Below are 21,873 nucleotides of genomic sequence, written 5' to 3'. Positions count from 1 at the left end.
CAAAGGTGAGAAGCGCTCAGGCCTGTGGGCCGGAGAAGAGTGACACCTGTGAGTGAGGCGCCAGGCCCGTGGAAGCGGGGAGACAAAGGGCGGGGCCTCTGACCGCCCACCCTTCGCCCCCTCCTAGCCGCCCCGCCTGCCCAGCCATGTGGTGCCCGCTGATCCTGCTGCTGCTGCTCCTCCCGGCTGCCCCCGGCCCCGCTGCCACTGCCGCTCCCATCCCGGAAACCAAAGCCCAGGAGAGCCTCCTCCAAGGTCACCACAGCCTCTCATTGGGGGTTGGGGAGAGGAGGACAGGGAAGAGGGGCGGAGGCAGACAGCAAGGGTGGGAGCCAGAGGGACACCAAGAAGGGAAAGACATAGACATGACATACAGGGAGGGGGCCTGAGGGACAGAGGCGATTGGGCAGGACAGATGAGGGGTAGGAATAAAGAGATGATGGGACAGAAAGAAGGTGGGGCAGAGGGCAAGGACGGGTAAGAACAGGGGACAGGATGAGGGTGGACTGGTCCGGCCCTGAGAGTCAAGAGGATGGAGAGACACGGGGTGGCAGGGAGCTGGGAACAGGTCTGGAGGGGCATCGGAGATCCAACCCCACACCTGCTCCAAGCCCGGGGGATCTGCCTGTGGCTTCTCTCCAGGAACTGCACAGAGAACCAGGGCGCTGGCTGGGGAGGGCACCCTTCCAGCCACACCTGGAGCCTGCTTGTTCTTCCCCAGGTCCCCAGGCTGGAGGAAACAGAGGCCAGCGGGCAGTTGCAAACCACCTCCCTCACTTTGGCTGTCCTCCTGTGGCATGAGGTGGCTGCCACCGCGGTGCAGCCCTGAAGCCCAGGAGGCAGGACTGTGGCTCTGTGAGAAGCATCCAAGGTTACGGGGGGCACCTGGGGCTTCCCCCACCCCACTGAACACCCCCAAGACCCACTTCTGAGGCCCCCTTCCCCAGGCTCAGCATCAGGGGCTGGGCATGGGCATCAGAGCACTGGCAGGCATGTACCCTCTCTTGCTTCTTTTTGGATTATTAAAATTGTTTTGAGGTTAAAGCGATGTGTTCATTGACAGCTCTGTTCTGTGTTCTGGGGTCCAGTGTGGGGGGCACAGGCCATGGGGCTGTCTGGGCCCTGTAGGCAGCAGGAGCCGTAACTCCACCTCTGGGGATACCAACTATTGTCTGGAGAGACACTCGACTCCATCCAAGCCGGAGCCGCTGGCCCATAGTGACATCTGCCTTCAGGTGGTCAGAGGGGGAATGCCTGAGCATCAGGAAAAGAGCCCGGGACGGAGCTGGAGGCCAGAAAGGGAAGAGAGCCTGGGGCTGGCAGAAGGCAAGATGGGTGAATATAAAGTGGCCCAGCAAGTGTAGGGGTGTAGCTTGCACAGGTGGGGTGCACCAGGGGCCTGGAGTGACCATGCCTGATAGAGATCTCGGGCAGCAAGAATGGGTCCCAGGTGGAGCAGGGAAGCCTACCGGAGGTGGGATGGTTGCCACGCCTGCACTGTGGCTGTGGCGTGACACCGAGTGTCAACAACTGACTCTGAATAAACCCAACCCTGATTGGTAATGCTTGCTAACTTTCTTTTCTTTTTTGGCTGGGCTGCGTGGCATGCAGGATCTTCCCTGACCAGAGATCAAACCTGTGTCTCCTGTAGTAGCACAGAGTCTTAACCACTGGACCACCAGGGAAGTCCTGCCAATTTTTACGGTGTAAATAATCCTACACTGGCCGATCTAAACATACCAATATGACCTGTACGTTCTGCTTCTCAGAAAAGACAACTCTGTCTTTCCCGTGAGCCTCCTGGTGCACACAATCAATGATTTTTAGGTCCCTGGCCAGCAGCTCTTCAATGCAGTTGGGCCTTCAGCGATCTCTGTATGCTTTTTTCACTAGAGCAGTACTTTTTGCTACCCATCAATTCCATTGACCATACTTGGGATGCATGATGCCCAGTTATCTGAGGAGGACAGGCCAAGGATGTTATTATTTTATTTCCAAAAGCGGGTTTCACCATCATGGGATATAAATTGAAATGTGAAAAAATTTTATGCTGTGGGCAGGAATCCTCTCTCCTTGTTTCCAGAAAGACCTCTCAGGAAGCACAAGATGTTTTCCCACCTCCTTTGCCCCCTGCTCACGGACTGGTAAAGAACCCGCCTGCCAATACAAGAGATTTAGGTTCAGTCCCTGGGTCGGGAAGATCCCCTGCAGAAGAGCATGGCAACCCACTCCAGGATTCTTGCCTGGAGAATCTCATGGACAGAGGAGCCTGGCGGGCTACAGACCATGGGGTTGCAAAGAGTCGGACACGACTGAGCACACACAGACATACACAGCTAGACTCATAGTATTTGTGAGTTTGAAGAAGCACTGAGTGCACTGAGCAGACCCGACCGGGTCTCTTCGGGGTCCCCTCTTTTCAGGTCCTTCTTCCCCTCACAGAAGACATCTATCACTATGTCACCTGTGACTGGCACGTCTAGGCTCCAGAGCGGCTCGCCGATCACCCTGGGCAGGACTGCGAAGGATTCTCGGTGGAGAAATGAGCCCACGGGGGAAGGCGGGCTTCCTGGGGCGGAAACCACCGCAGTCCCCCGGGACCTGCGGGCAGCCCTGCCCTCTGGCGGCAAAACTCGGAACTGCACCGCTACCTCGCGTTCATTCTTTACGGAATTTTTCCCCCTCTCTCTAGCGAGATTCTCTAGTGGCTCAGAGGGTAAAGCGTCTGCCTGCAGTGCAGGTAGAACTGGGTCCGATCCCTGGGTCAGGAAGATCCTCTGGAGGAGGAAATGGCAACCCACTCCAGTACCTTTGCCCGGAAAATCCCATGGACGGAGGAGCCCGGTAGGCTACAGTCCATGGGGTCGGCAAAGAGTCGGACATGACTGACTTCACGACTGAGTGACTTCACTTTCCCTTTTCACTTTCCCCCTCTCCAGGTGGGCCCCCTCCATGTTGGGGACCTGGGGACACCCCAGTCGTGAGCATCCTGTGGGCTAACAACCTAATAAGGAGACAGACAACACTTTGATTAAAACAATTACTGCTGTGAATGAACCAAGGTTCTGAAGGAGGTGATAAGGGAGGGGCCGTTGAAGACCAGGGACATTAATGAGGTCTGCAAGCTGGCCTCTGGGTTCCAGGGACTGGAACCTTTGCCCTCGGGGCTACTCTGGGCTGGAGAGCAGGGATTCTCGCTGGGCTCCCCATGCTGGTTTCTTCCTCCTCCTCCTCCCAGGCTGAGTGCTGGGCTGTGGCCCCCCTGGTGCTGGGGCCTTTGGGCGGCCCCTGCCCAAGGCCTGGGCTCCTCTCTCCCCAGAAAGAGATCAGGGTTCAGGTAGCAAAGGGTCTTGGGGGAAGTTCTTCGTCTTCCGGATGCACAACAGGCCAAACAGCGACGTGCGAGGCACACAGCAAGGTGTTATTATTCACGAGGCCTCCGGGGAAGAAGAGAACAAATCTCGATCTGCCTGCTTGAAGGGGAGGGGCTTGGGATATTTGTGGGATAAAGCTGCGGAGTGGGGAGGCACGTGGGGGAAGGTGATTGGAGAGAAGGTAAAGGTGAGATCATCGTAGTACTGCGCAGGCGCGGCTGAGCTTCTGGCTTCCCGGAAGCCGAAGGGCGGCTCCAGCACGTTTTGCAGGTGGAGCTCGTGGCTCTCTGACGTCAGAAGGCACGCTTGCGTGCCCACGTGGAGGGTACGCGGGCTCAACGCTCTTAACCAGTGGCTTCAAGTCCCTGAGAAACAACTTGGGCAAACATCTTATTGTTTAGGCCGCTTGGAGGATGTTCACGTCTTGTAGCAACAGTTAAAGCCAGCTGGATGCTGAAGTCAGGACACAGTTGATTATTTATTAAGCAAGTTATAGTTTAATGTATCTGAAAACTGCCCTCGGTTTCAAAAGGACTGAACCCTCTTCTCCCTGATGCCATAGACCCGCCGCAAGACCGAGATGAAGGCTCGAGTTCCAGCCTCAAGACCTGTGCCCGGGAGATCTCTATGTCACCCCCAGGTCAATCCGCCCTGGAGAGAATTCCAAAGCCCCTGGAAAGGAAGGACTGAGTTGGGGGGCTGAGGGGAGTGGCGGTGTCCCCCCTGAGAAGCGTGGGGAAGACTTGGGAGCCTGAGGAAGCCCCGCCGGCTGGAGAACATGGACAGTTCAGGAGTAAAGCGGAAGGTGAGAGTTCAGGCACAGACAACTGGCTCCTGTCCTCCCCCGGGATGGTCTCTGCTGAGATGTAACTGCTTCCTGCTCAAACTTTGGGTCTCCATTTCCCCATCTGCAAAATGGGAACAGGAGTGGCTCCTCCCACAAGAGGCAGATCCCGGTTGTCTTGGGCTGCTGTGTCTGATGGGATTTTGAAGTCTGGGAGCGTGAAGGGGTGTGCTAATCAGCTTTTGTAGGTTTTATCATAGATGATTTGGCCTCTGCTGACTGTAGGGCTAAACTACCCGCCAAAGGTGTTCTGGGGTTTGCCCTGGGAAGGCGAGATGTCCCTCTGGTTTAGAGGGCAACTTCGAGTAATAAACCCAGTCGATGCCATTGACCTCTCCTTGTTATCACTCACTCATACCTATCAGTTTAATCCCAGATACAATTATTTTATTTTATTTATTTGTAACAAGATTTTTAAAAATATTTATTTATTTTGACTGCTCTGGGTCTTACTTGCAGCACGTTCAGGATCTTCGATCTCCCTTGCAGCCTGCAGATCTTTAGTTGTGGCGTGAGAGTTGTGGAATGCAGGTTCTTAGTGCCAGTATGTGTGATCTAGTTCCCTGATCGGGGATGGAACCCAGGCCCCCTGCATTGGGAGCGTGGAGTCTTAGCCACTGGACCACCAGGGAAGTCCTCCAGGTACATTTTAAAGCAATGGGATCCTTCCAGGTCTCTAATTTCCACATCTGGAGAAAATGCCTCCTCCCCCAAGAACAGCGCAGAGCTCCGCCCCTTGGTGTCAAAGTGTGGAGTTGAGTTTTCCCAGCATCCTGATCTCCACCATGACCCACTGGGGGCTGGGAGGACTATGCTCCCTCACTGATCTGATAAAATTTCTGGCCCAACAGGATCCACCAGGCGAACATGGAACTTGAGACGGTAATTTGTAGGGACAGATTTCCTTCCAGATGTAATTTGTTTGGCAAAAAATAGCACAAAGGATGTGATAGAGGAGGCAGGTGTATTGTCAGAGTGTTTTTGTATCCTGCCGAATTAGGTTGGTAGTAATCCAAGCTCAGTTCAGTTCAGTTCAGTTCAGTCGCTCAGTCGTGTCCGACTCTCTGCGACCCCATGAATCGCAGCATGCCAGGCCTCCTTGTCCATCACCAACTCCCGGAGTTCACTCAGACTTATGTCCATCGAGTCAGTGATGCCATCCAGCCATCTCATCGTCTGTCGTCCCCTTCTCCTCCTGCCCCCAATCCCTCCCAGCATCAGAGTCTTTTCCAATGAGTTAACTCTTCGCATGAGGTGGCCAAAGTACTGGAGTTTCAGCTTTAGCATCATTCCTTCCAAAGAAATCCCAGGGCTGAACTCCTTCAGAATGGACTGGTTGGATCTCCTTGCAGTCCAAGGGACTCTCAAGAGTCTTCTCCAACACCACAGCTCAAAAGCATCAATTCTTCGGTGCTCAGCCTTCTTCACAGTCCAATTCTCACATCCATACATGACCACAGGAAAAACCATAGCCTTGACTAGACGGACCTCTCCCTCTCCCTCTCCCGAGGGATGGACCTTTGTTGGCAAAGTAATATCTCTGCTTTTGAATACGCTATCTAGGTTGGACATAACTTTCCTTCCAATGGGGTAAGCGTTTTTTAATTTCATGACTGCAGTCACCATCTATAATGATCTTGGAGCCCCCAAAAATAAAGTCTGACACTGTTTCCACTGTTTCCCCATCTATTTGCCATTAAGTGATGGGACCGGATGCCATGATCTTCGTTTTCTGAATGTTGAGCTTTAAGCCAACTTTTTCACTCTCCACTTTAACTTTCATCAAGAGGCTTTTGAGTTCCTCTTCACTTTCTGCCATAAGGGTGGTGTCATCTGCATATCTGAGGTTATTGATATTTCTCCCGGCAATCTTGATTCCAGCTTGTGTTTCTTCCAGTCCAGCATTTCTCATGATGTACTCTGCATATAAGTTAAATAAGCAGGGTGACAATATACAGCCTTGATGTACTCCTTTTCCTAATCCAAGCTAGATTGTTTTAAATTAACATGTTAACTGTAGGTTTACCGATGGTCTCTGACACATCATGGTTTGATTTACCGTTTTCTTCCTCTACCATGGTGTGAAAACAATACCCAGTCTGCAGAATTTTGATCTTTTCCCAGGCTAGCAATATGCAGTGTGATACTCTCTCATGATGATGGACAGTGGCAGTGAGCCACAGCTCCCAGTCAGCCACGCATTCACAATCGTGATGGTAAATGACCAATACACTTACAACCATTCTGGACACAGACACCGTTCTGTTTTTCACTTTCAGTATAGCATTCAATCAATTACATGAGATATTCAGCACTTTATTATAAAATAAACTTTGTGCTAGATGATTTCACCCAACTGTAGGCTAATGTGAGTGTTCTGAGCATGTTAAGGGAGGCTAGATTAAGCTGTGAAGTTTGGTAGGTTAGGTGTATTAAATACAAATTAAATCGATTACTATAGCTTTGTAGTATTGTCTGAAATCTTGGTGGGTTATGCCTTCAGGTTTGTTCTTTTTCCTCAGGAATGCTTTGGCAATTCTGGATCTTTTGTGGTCCCATATACATTTTAGGATTATTTGTTCTAGTTCTCTGGAAAGTTTCATGGGTTATTTTGATAGGAGATGCATTAAATCTGTAGATTGCTTTGGATAGTATGGCCACTTTAACAATATTAATTCTTCCAATCCAAGAGCATGGTATATCTTTTTATTTCTTTGAATCACCTTCAGTTTTCTTTATCAGTGTTTTATACTTTTCGGGATGTAGATCTTTCACCTCCTTGGTTAGGTTTATTCCTAGGTATTTTAAATGGGTGGTGTTTTTTTTTTTTTTCTTTCTCTTTGATATTTCATTGTTGGTATAAAGAAATGAAATATTTATCAATCTTGTATCCTACTAACTTTCTGAATTAATTTCTTAGCTGTATTAGTTTTTGTGTGGAGTCTTTAGGGTTTTCTGCATAGAGTGTCATCTCACCTGGATATGACAATTGAACCTCTTCCCTTTCATTTGAATACCTTCTATTTATTTTTCTTAAATTATTGCTATGCCTAGGACTTCCAGTACTGTGTTGAAAGAAAAAGTATTCTTGTTTTATTCCAAAGTTTAGCAGGAAGGCTTTCAGCTTTTCACCGTTGAGTATTATGTTGGCTTTGGGTTTGACCATAGACTTTAAATGTCTTATATTTTCACATGCTTTGTATATTTGTCAAGCTGAGCCTTTTCCTGCTCTACAGATACTTTTGCCAACATCAGTTGCAACACATCTTAAAAGATTTACTGCAGGTAATGAATTCTTTCTGCTTTTTTTTTTACATAGAGAAAATTTGAAATTTTTGTCATCTTTTTTGAAAGATATTTTCACTGTGTATGGATTTTTTTTGTACTTTAAAAATGTTGTTCCACTGTCTTCAGCCTTGCATTGTTTATGACAAATAGTTGGCCGTAACTCTGTGTTTATTACTCTGTATATAATGGATCTTTATAGATATTTACTTCCCTGATGGCTCAGACGGTAAAGCGTCTGCCTACAATGTGGGAGACCCCTGGGTTCAATCCCAGGGCCGAGAAGATCTCCTGGAGAAGGAAATGGCAACCCACTCCAGTATTCTTGCCTGGAAAATCCCATGGACGGAGGAGCCTGATAGGCTACAGTCCATGGGGTCGCAAAAAGTCAGACACGACTGAGCAACTTCACTATAGATATTTATATGTTTTCTTTTTGTCACTGATTGATGGATGTTTAGACTGCACTGTGCGACTTGTGAGATCTTAGTTCCCTGAGCAAGGATTGAGCCTGTGCCCCCTGCATGGGAGCTCAAGTCTTAACTACTGCACCTCCAGGGAAGTCTCATTTTGTCACTGATTTAAAGATATTTCATTGTTTTCTTCATATTTCTTGTGCTTGGGATTTTTTTAATTTCTTGGATCTGTGGACTTAGTTTTGTTTTTGTTTTTTTACATTTGTAAGTTTATTTAGCCCTTATTTTCTCTTCTTTTCATTTTGGATAGTTTCTATCTCAATATCAAGTTCACTAATCTCTTCTGCATTGTCTAATCTGTTGTTAATTTCATCCAGTGTAATTTTTCATTAGGACATGGTTATTTTCTCCTCCTAGAAGTTTGTTTTTTCACCTTTTAAATATATACCATGTTTCTCCTAAACATGTCCAGTTTTTCCTCTAGTTCATGAATATATGGAATACAGTTATTATAACTTGTAATGTCCTTGTCTGCTAAAATCTATCATCTGTGTTATTTCTGGATTGGTTCTGACTTATTTTTCACCTGATTATGGATCATATTTTCCTGCTTCTTTGAATGCCGAGTAATTTTTGATTGCAGATAAGGCATTACAGAAAGATGGCTTGTACTTATTTTCCATAGCTAAACTCTCAAGGTTTTCTAGTGAATCTACAAACCACTGAAATTGTTTTCTCTGATACCACTCATTAATCCACCTAATGAATGACAGATTTTTCTGACCTCCTTGCTAGATTACAGCAAATTGGTGTGTCTGAAAAAAAAAAAGTGTCCATTCCAAGACTGTCTGCAGCATTTGTTCTTTCCTTTCCCTCTTTCTTTAATTTAAATCTTGGTGGGTTTTGTTTTTAGTTACTTAGAAGTCAATCCATGGTTGTGATCTCTGTTGTATATGAGTAAACAGCATGCTGATAGCTAACCAAGTGTCTTTTTTTAAGTTTTTTTTTAATGTCAGACACAAAAGAATATGTACTGTAGAGTTCAGAGACAAGCAAAACTAATATCAGGTGCTAAAAACTGGACTACTGTCTTCCTTGGGTAAGAAGGATTTCTGGAATTCTGGCAATATTCCCTTTTATCACTTTGTGAGCATTCATTCAACTCTACCATTATTTTGTGCACTTTTCTGTAGGTCTGTTATGTATCGATTATAATGTACATTTTAAATGATGGCCAACATCTGGTAAAAATAGAATAAAGTTGTATTTGTAGTGCTGAATTTAAGAATCAATTGCATATGGATTAAACATTTAACTGTTTCTTTTAAACCAAACTGTAAATGTTTAATAAGAAAATGTAGGCAAGAAATTTTTTTAAAATTTTATTTATTTTTGGCTGTTCTTGGTCTTTGTTGCTGTGCAATAGCAACAGTGTTTATTTAATAAACTAAAATTTTACCAATACAGGATGATTTCCAAGATATATTGCTAAACAAAAGACGACATATACATAATAGTTTGGGGACAGCGCTCGTGTTTTGTCAATCAGAAAGAGTAAATCAGGGACTTCCCCTAGTGGGCCAGTGGTTAAAGATTTTGCCTTCCAATGCAGGTTCAATCCCTGATCTGGGAGCTAAGATCCCCCATGCCTCGTGGCCAAAAACCAAAACATAAAACAGAAGCAGTAATGTAATAAATTTAATAGAGATTTTTTAAATGGTCAGAAAAATCTTAAAGAGTAAATAACACACATGTATGTGTATGTACCTAGATCTCTATGAGGAGAAATAGGAATCTGATAAAAATCCATTGCCATTGGGTGAGTTTGGAGTCAGGGTTCTTGCAGGGGGCAGACTGTATTCTTGTATGTTGGGGTTTTTCTCCCTGGGACTTGGAAGCAACGAACCAGAATGAAGGACACTTGGACAGTCTCTTGCAAGGACTGACAAGTTGATTTCTGCAGTCAAGCTTTTTTATAGAAGCAGGAACAAAGAGCTCAAAGTATGCGGCCAGCAGAGCGCATACGGAGTTAACACATAATCAGTAGAACCATTTCAAGGACAGTGCGCTCTAAATGACTCATGGGCTTCTCCCACAACCTGCTCTCACAAGTAACATCCCTAATTATTATTAACTCTTGGCGCCGAGCATAACCAAAGGCAGGAGATGTCTTTCTGTCCGTAGTGCAAAGCCGCGTACTTCTGGCCCTTCACCATTTTCCCAAGGACTTTCTCCTTTTACGGCTATTTTGCACTACGCTTCCCAACATATCCTCCTTTTGTTTTTAAATTAAGCACTGCGGCGGCTAGTTGGACTCCATTGTGGGAGGCACGGAGTCTTGATTAGAGACTTCTGTATCCTATAATCAAGGACAAAAAGAGCAGGGTGATAATACATATATGAAAATATTGCTTCCTGAAAGCCAAGCTCTAGGGTCTAGAGACGATAGGGTTTTGGTTAAAGTATTGTAGAATTGAGTGCTATACAATTCTCTAGGTACCCGAACTTGAAAATTAGCAACTTGTTGTTTCAACAAATTGATGTCTAAACTTGAGTTACTTGCGAGATCCTGCAAATGCGCCTTAACCTTATTCCAAGGATATTCAGTGCTATTATAGGGCATGTTAGTCAGACAAAAAGAAGTAAAATTCCAGTGATAGCGTATACGTGTTCGGAAAGTCAGTTGCTGCATTTGATCTCCTAAGTAGATAACCACAGTTTGTAACTCATTAATTCGTGTTTGTAATTGCTGATCTATTTGAGCTTGTCGAGTCCACAGATCATGAGAGTCTTTGTGCCAAGCAGTAATAAAATCACGATTTTGTATAGAATTATGTAAAGCCGTACCAGACAAAGTTCCTACAGTCACAATGGAGATAAGGCTTAAGATGCCTGCAATAATCCACCCAATGATGCGCTTAGATCACCTAAGCCTAGTTTTCAACAATACAGAAGGAAATACAGAATCAGTCCAAGGCTCAATTAAGTTTACGGGAAGCCATAACTCAGATCTTTGTTTAACTAGCGCAATGCTAGCATTGTGATATGAAATGATGTGATTAAGGCAGGTATACAATGCACATGCAGTACAATTGACAATCTTGGCTGATAAGTCAATATCAAAATGCCCTACAATAAACAAGTACGGAAGGTGAACACATGATTGAATATAGCCAGTACTATTATATAGGAAGGTATAATTAGAAGGACAAAACACACCCATAGTCTCATAAACACTAGCGAAGTGCTCTAAGGCTGCTGGAATTTTCCAAGTGTGCCATTGCTCTGGCCCCACAATGGGGACGACAATCCTGGGTCGTGGGGGTGATAAGCCCCCTTTATACCAATTCAGCAATATGTCCTTATCAGTCCAGAAACTTGTCTTAGATTTATGAAAGCCTCCAATGCTTGATCTATTAAACCAGGAGCAATTATGATGTTCCTCCTGCTCTTCAGAACAGTTTACATTGCCAGAAACAGCTTATCTGGAGTCATAGGAGTTCCAGTACTCTTCAGTGTCTGCTCAGCCTGACGAGTCATGTTTTCACTTGAGCCCATGTCGGGTAAGGATTCAGACGATGGCGTTTCCTCATTGGCTCCTCCAGGGTCATTGACAAGACCCTTTGCGTCAACTTCGTCACTTCCTGAGGGAGTCCGGTCTTGGGGTCCTTCTCAGTAGCGGACATGGTGAAGGGGAACCCAGATTTCCTCTCCATCTGCAATGACAAGACCATAACCCTTGCCTAGAAGTCGTAAGATTCCTGGCAGCCACTGATTAAATTGCTTATACCATATTGGTGTATTGATTTTTAATTTGCTGTTTTCGTCTTCTGCAAAATGTCTATCTGCACGAGTGTCAGAATTATTTTTTGTTAAGTTTAAAAAATTCAGGGAATAAAGAGTTAAAGATGATAGTAATTGAGGGTTCATGGGATAAGAAGTGTATCTCCTCTTCCATATTCCCCCTTTCTGTTTTAATAAATGAGTTTTAGGTGCGGTGGGCTCTTTCAATAATGGCTTGACCCTGAGGATTATAGGGTATTCCTGTAATGTGTGTTATGTTCCATTCTGATAAAAATGAATGAAACAAATGCGAGGTGAATGCAGGTCCATTGTCTGTTTTCAAGACAGAAGGAATCCCCATAACGGGGAAGGTGAGTAAGAGTGCAGAAATGGCGTGTTTGCTGGATTCTGAAGAGACAGGTACTGCCCAGATAAAGCCTGAAAACATATCAACTGAGACAAAAAGCAAAGAAAACTTTCCTAAGGAACAGTGAGTGAAATCACATTGCCAAAGGGAGTTAGGCTGTTGCCCTCGGGGATTAACTCCTGAAATCGTAGTACGCACGTGCAGAGGGGCGCAGACATCACAGGTTTTAATAATATGCCACGCTTCCGTGAGAGGAATATGGTATTTAGAGTGCAATCTGTTAGCATTGGTATGAAGATTAGCATGTTCGTCACTGGTAGATGTAAAAATGGGAGCTATGAGCCTGTCAACAGCATCATTCCTTGCGACCAGAGGGCCAGGTAAACCTGAATGAGCACATATATGTGCAATAAGGAAAGGTTCCGTACGTTAGCGAATTAAAGCTTGAGTCTGTGAAAAGAGAGTATATAATTCTTCATCTAGGTTGTATGAAAAGGTGGTAACAAAATCAGGAAAAAGGGAAGCAAGGTATTTAGAATCAGTATCTACATTGAAGGATAATGGTTGAAGTGACAAAAGAGCATATAAAGCATATAATTCAGCTCTTTGTACTGAAGAATAGGTAGTGGGCAATTTCTCTTTGATATCAGGGCCGACAATCCCTGCTATGCCTTTCTTGTTGCCATCAATGAAATAGGTGGGTGCATTGGAAATAGGCTGGGATGCAATGATATTAGTTACAATGAATTTAGTACATTGTAGAAAGTCCCACGATTTTCCTTTCAGCAGATGAAATGAGATAACATTCTGAAAATCACTTAATGACATTTGCATGGTCAGGTTATACTGTAAGGCATTTTGCAATTCCTTTTTTGTCAAGGGAACGTGTATTGCATATGGATCAAATCCAGTCAAAGTTTGTACACGGCTTCTTCCTGACACAATTAAGTGCCCTATTTTCTCAATATAGGATACAATTTTTTTAGACTGTTAAGTGTGTAAATATACCCATTCTATTGGGCTATGCTGAGCTATAATTGCAGTGGGCAAATGTCCAGTAGGGAATATATATGAAGAAACTGGTTGATCATAATCTAGCCGAGTTGAAAAAGATTGTTGAATGCATTTCTCCATTAAGGCCAGCTCTTCTTTGGCCTCTTTTGTTAGCTGCCTAGGGCTATTAGGGTCAGGGGATCCCTCTAAAATTTTAAATAGATTTTGTAAGGCATAGGTGGGGATGCCAACAGATGGCCGTAGCCAATTAATATCTCCTAGCAATTTTTGAAAATCATTCAGCGTGCGTAGAGATTGAACAGAAATTTGAGTTTTTTGAGGTTGGATTTTAGATTCTTCCATAACATGTCCTAAATAATTAAAGGGTGCTTTCCAGTGAATTTTATCTGGTGCTACAAGCAGGCCATGATTTTGAAAAGTAGTAGTAACTTCATTATATAACTGTTGCAAACAGAATTCAGATTCCATAGAAAGAAGTATATCATCCATATGATGAATTATAAACGCAGTAGGATATTTGTCTCTAATGGGTTGTAATAAAACAGATATGAGATATTGGCAAATGGTAGGGGAGTTCATCATTTCCTGAGGTAGCACCTTCCATTGGAATCTTTTAACAGGAGGATGTGATTTATAGAAGGAACTGAAAAGGCAAAATGTTTTCTATCTTTAGGGTGAAAAGGTATAGTAAAAAAGCAGTCTTGTAAGTCAATAATAACTACAGACCATCCTTTTGGTACCATAGAAGGGGAGGGCAATCCGGGTTGTAAGGGTCCCATAGGTGACATGGTACTATTAACATTTCTTAAATCTATTAACATTCGTCATTTTCCTGATTTCTTTTTTATTACAAAAATAGGGGAATTCCATGGGGAAAATGAAGGTTCTATATGAGCCTTTTGTAATTGTTCATTAACTAATTGCATAAGAGCTGCCAGTTTTTCTTTAGTTAGGGGCCATTGAGGTGTCCATACTGGAGTATCAGATTCCCAATTGAGGCGCAGCGTTATTAACTCAATGGCCCCCATTAAAAAGGTTCATTTAAAGAAACTGTGGCTTTTGTTTGTTCAAGAAAATCCTGTCCCCATAAATTGATTGGGATATTAGTAATATATGGTTTAAGATAAGCTACAATTTGATCAGGGCCATACACTTGTAAATAGGATGCACTGACGAAAGTTTGTGTGGCATCAGTTTTATCCATTCCTAATAGTCTAGAAGGAGCCATAACCTTACCCCAATCGAGGGGCCACTCTGCAGCTCTAATGATTGAAATGTCAGCTCCAGTATCTAACATGCCTGTGAAATTCTTTCCCTGTATGCGTAAAGTAAGCATGGGTTTCTGATGTTCCTTTAATAAGGTGGATAGTGCAGCAGTAAGGTTGGTACTGCCAAAGCCTCCCTGCCGAATTTTATCAGATGCCTTCATTGGTTTAACATATGGCAAAAGTAATAATTGTGCAAAACGTTCCCCTTTTTGTAAGTATGCATTTCCTGTTTTCACAACATTTACCATAACATGTATTTCCCCTTCATAATCTTCGTCCACAACACCGGTCAAAACCATTAAACCTCTCATTGTGCAGCTACTACGTCCCAAAATCAGTCCCACTGTCCCGGGTGGAATCGGGCCATAATATCCAGTGGGAACTTTGTGGGGGTTGTATAATTCTATTAGTTCCATATCATAAGGACTAGGTATATCAATGCGAGCACTCTTAGATGTAGCTGCTTGTAGCGTCATAACGCTAGGTCCTCCTTTTGTAGTGGGGCTAGAGGATGGCCCCTTTATCAGTTTCCCTGTTGTTTTTGCTGTGCACCGGGGTTCAAAGTGTTTCTATCCTTATCAAATTTAGAATGACATTCATTCAGCCAATGAAACCCCCTTTTACATCTTGGACATACTCCTGGGGGTCTCTTCCTATTAGAAGTAGTATTATTTTTTCCGGCTTGTGTTGGCAGGCGACATTGTTTTTTCATATGGCCGGGCTTCCCACAGTTAAAACATTTGGTATTAGCAGCCTTTTGTACATTAAAGGTTTCCAATGCTGCTAATTTTGCTCTATGGGACATAGACCCGATGTCCCTACATGCTTTCAAATATTCCATAAGAGAGCCAGTCTCTCGAATAGGTCTGAGCACGGATCGACATTCCTCATTAGCATTTTCAAAAGCAAGTTGTTTTAAAATAATATTTTGTAAAGTCACATCCTTAATAGATTTCTCAATTGCATCCTTTAATTTTCCTATAAATTGAGAATATTCCTCTTCATGTCCTTGAATAATCTTAACAAATGAACCATCAGAGTTAGTGCTATCAACCTTTGCTTATGCCTTGCAGGCAGTTTCTTTAATGAAATGTAACATCTAAGGGGTAATATTAGCTAGTTGCGCAATCATATCCGCCATGGCTCTTGTTCCAGTGAGTATATCATAGGTTAAATTGGCAGGGTTACCATGAGATTGCTTGTCAATCATCAGCTGTCAGGCCTCATCATTAACCCACATTGGCCATTGCAGTAATTGGTGAGGATTTAAAACCATCTTTGCTACTTGAAAAAAATCATATGGCATCCAACAGTCAGCCCATCCTCTGAGAAATTCTATACAGTAAGGAGAAGTAGGTCCATACAGAGTACATGCTTTCTTAAAGCTAGACAACATGCCAAAATCTAGATTAGCCCAAGTATTTTGGTCTTGGGCAGGTTGATTAAATTACATTGGGAAAGCGAAAGTTCAAGCAGGCATCTCCCGAGGAGGAGTGAAATGATTATTATGAGCAAAGTTAGCAATTGCTGTTACAGGCGGAGCAGAAGGAAAAACCTTAGATTTGGGCTGTCCGTTGAATGAAATGACCTCCGTTCCAAGTGGCTTCAGTTTTGACATATCCTGTACATATATGTCTCTAAGTTGTTTTTCTAAGGATTGTGTCTGATTGAGCATAACATTCTTATATTTCAAAGCACCTTGCATATTTTCTTCCTTAAGCTCATATTCATGTAAAGATCGAATAGTTTTTACTTCAAATCAACGTTATGCCCTTCAATTTGTTCTATGATAGCCTGTATGAGTGACCATGTAACCCTTGCCGATATGCTCACAAAATATTATTTTTAACCCTTTTCCATACATCAAGATCAAGCGTCCCCTCCTCCGGGAACCATGGTTTATGTTCCACTAGTATATGATAGCAGTCATTCAACTGATCTCTTGAAACATTAACACCGTTTTGTTTCAAAAAATGATTCATTATAGAAATGAAAGGAATTTTACTGCTATGTTGTCCCATCCTGCTTACCTCTTTCTGCAGGGGCTGGTCGCTTTGTTCAACCTTTCTCTCAAGTCCCTGTTCGGGCGCCCCTTGTTGGGGTTTCTCTCCCCGGGACTTGGAAGCGACGAACCTGAATGAAGGACACTTGGACAGTCTCTTGCAAGGACTGACAAGTTGATTTCTGCAGTCAAGCTTTTTTATAGAAGCAGGAACAAAGAGCTCAAAGTATGCGGCCAGCAGAGCGCATACGGAGTTAACACATAATCAGTAGAAACATTTCAAGGACAGTGCGCTCTAAGTGACTCATGGGCTTCTCCCACAACCCGCTCTCACAAGTAACATCCCTATTTATTATTAACTCTTGGCGCTGAGCATAACCAAAGGCAGGAGATGTCTTTCTGTCCGTAGTGCAAAGCCGCGTACTTCTGGCCCTTCGCCATTTTCCCAAGGACTTTCTCCTTTTACGGCTATTTTGCACTACGCTTCCCAACATTGTATACCCTTTGACATTTGAGCCAAGTATTTTGTATTTTTAAAAAGAAATAAAATTAACCCTTAGTTACAAAAATAGGTAGCAACATGGGAAGTGTATGTAACTCAGTGTTAATTGGGAACAGCAGGATAGAAGACCATGTATTCTGCAATGCTATGATTTTCTGTGTAAGTGGGCAGAAGAACACAAGAAGTCTGTGTAGCTGGATTTTGCTGTCCAGAGCTTCTGTTGCTGAACATGGGATGGTGGTGGTGATGCTGAGGATGTGGATAAGGATGAAAATGTCTACCCCCACCAGTTACACCAGTCAGCCCATCCTGAGATCTTCAGTCTCCTGGCCGCCCCTTGGTTCAAACTTTGGAGAAACATGGAGGGAGCAGGAACCTCCCTCTCTTCTCTCCAGGGAGCCGTCTGCCAAGCTGCTTTGGGCTGTTCATCCCCCCGGGTTCAAGTCTACCCCCAGCTCTTGCAGCAGACAGTCTCTTGATCGCATCAGGGTGGTGGCTTCCTGTCCCCTTGGCCCAACAGTTTCAGCCTCTCTCAGGACTACCCCAGTCCCAGGTCCCAATTCCCTCTCCAGCCTTCTGAGACCATCAGGCTCCTTAGGTGCCCCAGCAGGCAGAGAAGATCACTAATGAGGCCCTGGGGCTTTGGATCCAGCCAGATCCTTAAGTGGGCCCTAGGAGATCTATTAAGCGTCCCTTTTCTTGTTGAGAGTCCCTGGGAACAGAAGTTGGATGATGACGAGCGAAGAGGGAAAATGAGGAGGTGGAGGCTGTAGGCGCCTCACTTCCTACAAAACTCCTCTACAGTCTCTGCTGCTACCCCATCATTTTTATTTGCAGAGGAGCTGCTGTTTGATCCTGGCCTTGAATGAGTAGATTTCCAGGTGGGGAAAGGATATTCTGACACGGAGAAGGATGCATGAGGTCAGGGAGGTCGGAGTGGCCGGGGCACGTGAAGGTGGCTGGGGGGGAGCTTGTGAATAAGGGGCAGGGACAAAGGATGGTGGAGAGGAGGCCAGAAAGTTGTGCTGGGTCCACGTTGTGATGGTTGGAAGTTGTGCTTCTTCCACCCAGAATTTGAGCCACTTTCTGCACGATCCCAACTAGATCGCTCCCTCTGTCAGGAGTCATGGCTAAGATCATGGCTAAGGATCAGAGGGTGGGCCATACACCCAGCCAGCCAAGGAGCTAAGGATGGAATGCAGCTGGAATTTGGGGTCTGGGCTTCCCCTCTAGATCAGTCTCCACATTCTGGTCTCTTCTCCTGGGATGCCAGGGAAGAGGGCACCTCACGGGTGCAGGTGGTGGGGACCAAGTGCCAAGCTCGTGCTAGAATTCACCACCTGAAATCCATGCTTGCAGTGGAGAGAAAACCCTGATGGGGTGGTGAGGAGGTGAATCTGAGGTCCAGAAAGCTGGGGATGTAGGAGGTTCTCTGTCTCTCCCTGTCTCTGGCTCTGCCTCCCTCTGTGTCTGTCTCTGCATCTCTCTTTTTCTCCCCTCTCTCTGTCTCTTCCCATTCTTTCCTCTTTGTCTCTGTTTCTCCACCTCTCCCTCTCTTTTTCTCTGCTCCATCTCTCTTAGCATTTCTCCCTTCCTCTGTCTCTCTCTGTGTGTCTCCTCCCATCACTCCTTCTTTTTCTCTCCTTTCTGTCTCTCTCTGACTCTCCCCTTCTCTTTCTCTCTGCTCCCTCTCTCTCTGTAAGCCCGGAGCCTGGTGAACACCCTGAGCTGGGGACATGGCCGAGCGACACATTTTCACCGCTCACCCGTCTGTGGCCCCTCGGCAGGTGCAGCCCTGCCCATTTCTGGTCTTGCGTCTCACTCTGCGGCTGCCTCTTAGCCTCTGGGTCTGCTGTTTTCTTCCTCCTTCCGTGCCTTTCTATTTCCCCTCGTTGGGCGGGATGGGGGACAGGTGAGAGCCCCAGAGAAGAGTAGGTGCCCCCATTGAAGAGCACAGACTGCAACCAGCCAGCCCCGAGGGACAGATCCTGATTCCAGAGGACACTGTGTGACCCCCTTCAGCAGCTCAGTGTCTGTGAGTCTCGGCCTCCTCCCTTGTATATAAGCAGTAATGATGATGATTATGGCTCCATGGTGGTCTCATGAATATTAAACGGTGCACACTGAGCACTGAGGATACAGCCTGCCCCTCATGAGGACTCAACAAATAGCAGTAACATTGCCCCCACAGTGGTGACTTCAATGCTGTCCCTCACGCCCATCTGTGTTTGCAGGGAATGGTGTAGGGGGGAGGGGGCAATGCCAGTGAAGAGTCAGGTAGGGTCAGGGTCTCTGGACAACTTCCCAGGAGATGGTGGAGGAAGAGCTGGGGCCAGGGGGTGGGGAAGAGAGGCCTGGGCCCCAGCTTGCCAGCATTTCCCGCCTCAGAATCAGAACCAGAGCAGACGGCAGAGGCAATGCTGACCGACCCACGGCACACGCTGCCGCCCCAGTCCACTCGCGGCCTCTCCTCTCTCCACGGCTTACCCCACCTCTCCAGGTAACTCCCCGTCCAGAGCGCTTCAGCAGGGCTGAACGTGCCAGATACGCAGGCAGCAGGAAGCAAATGACAGGACGAAGCTTGTCTTGATGTTCTGGTATTTTTTCCAATGCCACCTGCTATGGCAGAGGCTGCTGTGCCAGACACTTGCCATCCATCATGAAAACCATTCTCTGGGGTTGGGGAAGGCTGCTGGGGCTCCCAGAGGCTCAAAACTGTCTCTGGGCTCTCTCCACCGGCAAGACGAGAAGCCTGGTGTGTGTCCTCACACCATCCTGGCTTCAGGAGGACAAAGGAACTAGACCCTGATACCTGGGGGTACTCGGGCCACAGAGAAAAGACGTGACCTGGGCAGCATCACAGAGAGGACTAGAAGGCAGATCTCCCTCCTCTCCCCCCCTACACCCCTGTTATCTGAGCACCACCCCCCAAAATTGAATGATGAGGCAGAACACGTCCAAAAAGGCATGGCACACAAGTGTGCAAATGGACACACAAACACACGGGTGTAGCTAAGTAAAGCTATATTGATGAGTACACTGGCCTCAGGCCCCTCTAAGATCCATAAAGGGACATCATTATGTTTCCTTTACTGATCCTAAATTAGACTGACCTCTTATAACTTCTTTATGGATTCCTAAAACATCAAAATATCTTTCAAAAAATGGCTCTGCTTGGGAGTAAAAGCATAAGCACAAACTCATCTTTTGATAGAACCATATAGTATCAGAACAGGAAGGAACTTTCAAGACCATCTGGTCCAACTCTGTTATGTTAGGGGTGAGGAAACAGACAAGGACGTGTTGTGACCAGCTTAGTGGATGGTCATGGATTTCATGGTTCACAGCGTGCTGGCTGTTGGTCTGGATTCTATAAAGTGACCTCAGGCAGGAGGAGAGGAAACACTGGTTAGATATGAAGAGACAGCTCAGGGATGCTGGAGTGTCCACATCAGGATCAGCCTGACTGGGTGGTTTGATATGTGTCAACGGATGTCTGCTGTGCTGTTAATGTACTTAATTGCCTTGGAGCAGTGATTGGACCCAGCCAGGTAGGGCTCCTTGGGGAAGGTGAGCTTGAATTGGCCTTCAAAGAGGTGACATTTTAAGAATTGGGAGTGTATGGAGAGAGAAGAGGGGAGGAAGAGTGTGTCTCTTGTTGAGATGGCAGGACAATTGAGTTCAGTTCAGTCATTCAGTCGTGTCCGACTCTTTGCAACCCCATGGACTGCAGCATACCAGGCTTCCCTGCCCATAACCAACTCTCAGAGCTTACTCAAACCCATGTCCATTGAGTCGGTGATGCCATCCAACCATCTCATCCTCTGTCGTCCCCTTCTCCTCCTGCTTTCAATCTTTCTAAGCATCAGGGTCTTTTCAAATGAGTTAGTCCTTGCATCAGATGGCCAAAGTATTGGATTTCAGCTTCAGCATCTGTCCTTCCAATGAAAATTCAGGACTGATTTCCTTTAGGATGGACTGGTTGGATCTCCTTGCAGTCCAAGGGACTCTCAAGAGTCTTCTCCAACACCACAGTTCAAAAGCATCAATTCTTCGGCGCTCAGCTTCCTTTATAGTCCAACTTTCATATCCATACTTGACTACTGGAAAAACCATAGCTTTGACTAGATGGACCTTTGCTTTTTAATATGCTGTCTAGATTGGTCATAGCTTTTCTTCCAAGGAGCAAGCGTCTTTTAATTTCATGGCTGCAGTCACCATCTGCAGTGATTTTGGAGCCCCCAAAAATAAAGTGTCTCATCGTTCTCATTGTTTCCTCGAGAGTTTTGCCCAGAGGATGCACTGGTCATAGCAAACACCCTCTTTCAACAACACAAGAGGAGACTCTACACATGGACATCACCAGACGGTTAATACCTAAATCAGATTGATTATATTCTTCACAGCTGAAGATGGAAAGACTCTATAAAGTCAGCAAAAACAAGACCAGGAGCTGACTGTGGCTCAGATCATGAACTCCTTATTGCCAGATTCAGACAAATTGAAGAAAGTAGGGAAAACCACTAGACCATTCAGGTATGACCTAAATCAAATCCCTTATGATTATACAGTGAAAGTGACAAATAGATTCAAGGGATTAGATCTGATAGACAGAGTGCCTGGAGATTCATGACATTATACAGGAGGCATGGATCAAGACCATCCCCAGGAAAAAGAAATACAAAAAAGGCAAAATGAGGAGGCCTTACAAATAGCTGAGAAAAGAAGAGAAGTGAAAGGCAAAGGAGAAAAGGAAAGATATACCCATTTGAATGCAGAGTTCCACAGAATATCAAGGAGAAATAAGAAAGCCTTTCTCAGTGATCAATGCAAAGAAATAGAGGAAAACAAGAGTGGGAAGACTAGAGACCTCTTCAAGAAAATTAGAGATACCAAGGGAACATTTCATGCAAAGATGGGCACAATAAAGGACAGAAATGGTATGGACCTAACAGAAGCAGAAGATATAAGAAGAGGTGGCAAGAATACACAGAAGAACTGTACAAAAAAAGATCTGC

At 45.3% G+C, this 21,873-nt stretch overlaps 1 long non-coding RNA gene across 1 annotated transcript; it reads right to left on the bottom strand.

Moving 5' to 3' along the window:
- Positions 1-9,855: 9,855 nt before the first annotated feature.
- Positions 9,856-16,841, bottom strand: LOC113883637. The gene is made up of 2 exons (XR_003508694.1): positions 16,382-16,841; positions 9,856-11,635 (listed from the first exon to the last, which is right to left on the bottom strand). It is a non-coding gene; the product is annotated as an uncharacterized LOC113883637 (long non-coding RNA).
- Between the last annotated feature and the right edge of the window lie 5,032 nt (positions 16,842-21,873).

This window comes from Bos indicus x Bos taurus, chromosome 25, assembly GCF_003369695.1.
Source record: "Bos indicus x Bos taurus breed Angus x Brahman F1 hybrid chromosome 25, Bos_hybrid_MaternalHap_v2.0, whole genome shotgun sequence".
Classification (NCBI taxonomy): Eukaryota; Metazoa; Chordata; class Mammalia; order Artiodactyla; family Bovidae; genus Bos; species Bos indicus x Bos taurus.
This window is presented reverse-complemented; position numbering and strand designations above follow the sequence as displayed.